Source organism: Podarcis muralis, chromosome 8 (genome assembly GCF_964188315.1).
Source record: "Podarcis muralis chromosome 8, rPodMur119.hap1.1, whole genome shotgun sequence".
NCBI classification, from domain to species: Eukaryota; Metazoa; Chordata; class Lepidosauria; order Squamata; family Lacertidae; genus Podarcis; species Podarcis muralis.
Genome location: NC_135662.1, coordinates 2248366 through 2250801, shown reverse-complemented (window position 1 = coordinate 2250801; position 2436 = coordinate 2248366).

The following is a 2436-nucleotide window of genomic DNA, read 5'->3' as shown; positions in this document are numbered from 1 at the left end:
CACAGACAGGCTTGTTTCTGCCAGAGCAGCGGGCGATGTGCGTTCTTCAAGTTGCCTTCCGCATTATTTCCCTAAAGTTTTAACTCTGTGCCCCATTATCCACCTACATTAAACACATGGAAACTAGGGTGAAGTCACACACACACAAACAGCGCCTCTATGCAGTCTGCATATACCTTCAGTTTGTGAGCAATGGTTGCAATCCTAGTTTTCCTGAATATATTCTGCACCACTGACAAGCGTTAGGAGTGTGTCTTGTTAATGTCAGCAATAGTTGATAAATAGCCACTGACCTTGTCACCTGCAGTGTAAGAATGCCTTGAGTTTCAGCATGTGGGGAAGAGGGGACAGCAGTTACTGCTCTCATTTCTGCTTTTGGGGATTCCCCATAGGTATCTGATTGGTTGTCGTAGGAAGAGGCTGCTGAACTATACAGACCATTTGTCTGATCCAGGCATAGGCAAACTCGGCCCTCCAGCTGTTTTGAAACTACACTTCCCATCATCCCTGACCAATGGTCCTGTTAGCTAGGGATGATGGGAGTTGTAGTCCCAAAACATCTGGAGGGCCGAGTTTGTCTATGCCTGGTCTGATCCAACAGGGCTCTTATGCTCTCCAGGAAACTAGGTCAGTTAGAGCTCTACCCCTCATTCCCCATTTTGGGCCATAAATATGCCATCTATGACCTAACATCACTGTGTGGGAACATGTGGGCTAGTATATATGTGCTGCTGTTCGTGCATGGATGGGGGCCTGCACAGAACAGCTTAGGAACATTCTCCAGCTCTTGCCAGGGAGCTAAAGATTCAAGTCATCCTAAGATTTGTAAGTGCAGGTGCATGCCTCAAAGGGAGACTGAGGAACGAGAAAAGCTGATTTGCCACTCTAGACTGCAGGTACAGAAAGGTGCATGAGCTAACAGGTTTGTGGATTTAATTTGTTTATTTTCCCAGCTTTTAATGTAATACTCAAATGCACCTGCTGGGTCTTTGCCTACCAGGCTCTGACTCATATCACTTATGATACAAGGAGTTTTCATGAATTAAGGTGTGAACTAATTTAACTGCTAAAGCCAGAGAGATTCATATGCTGCTGCAAAAGCAAACTCAGATTCTTATCCCGCCCCCCAGCATGGAATATAAACCGTCTAAGCCCAGATAATTAATTTCACACTGTTCTCTAATCTCTACACTGCACATCATGGACTTAAACAGAAACAGGTGTTTTAAGTCTATTTCTCTGCACAGTTACATGGTTTATTGGCCACGGTTTTCTCACAAAATAAACACGCATAGATTGCACTTTGTGTCCGACTTAAAATCTAAAATTTGCAGTTTCACATCTCTGTGTTAGCCACTCTACTAATACAAATTGGTTGTATTGCATTTTGGTTTTAAGTGACAAGACACTCAAGTGTAGCTTGTACCCACCATGTACCTTACTGGAAGAAAGCAGGAAATGCCCCAGTTTCTCTGGGATTCCATTGTGTGTTCAAAGTGGGATGCAAATGAGGAAGTCAAAAAGATTTCATCCTTTAAAAACTGCCATAGGAGAACTATCCAGGGAATATGACATTAACATGACACTCATTATAATAAACATTTCCACAGGTATACTGAATTTTTTTTTAGCTCATTAAACATGATTCTTTATCGTAAAAAGCCAAACTAAAAGGATCATAGTTTGAAGAGGTCCCCACAATGCAGGAATCTCAACTAAAGCATCCATGACAGATGGCCATCCAACCTCTGCAACAGCCTTCCGCAAATGTGGTCCCCCTCCAAATGTTTTTGGTTGTTTCACTTACCATCCCTGACCACGGGCCATGTTGGCTGGGGCTGAGGAGAGTTGTGGTTTCTATTGTAGTTGTAGATCTGGAGGGCATCAGACCAGAGCTGTCTGCGCTAGAATGGCACAAGTTGCCTGCTATTAAAGGTAAAGGGACCCCTAACCATTAGGTCCAGTTGTGACCAACTCGGGGGTTGCGGTGCTCATCTCACTTTATTGGCCGGCATGACTAAGCCGCTTCTGGCGAACCAGAGCAGCACACGGAAATGCCATTTACCTTCCCGTCGGAGTGGTACCTATTTATCTACTTGCACTTTGACGTGCTTTCGAACTGCTAGGTTGGCAGGACCGAGCAACGGGAGCTCACCCCGTCACAGGGATTTGAACCACCGACCTTCTGTTTGGCAAGTCCTAGGCTCTGTGGTTTAACCCACAGGGCCACCCACGTCCCTCCCCACCTGCGTCCCTCCTATTAGCTAATCACTAAACAAACACTTTCCTTCCCTGTTGAGATGGGTGGGCTACTAAATAAGGCCAAAATACAGGTTCTTACAGCACAGCAAACTCAGCAATATTTCTGAGCTTTTTTATAGTCAGGTCCTTGTCTTGGTATGATTATGGCAAACAATAGCCTAGTACAATGCAAAG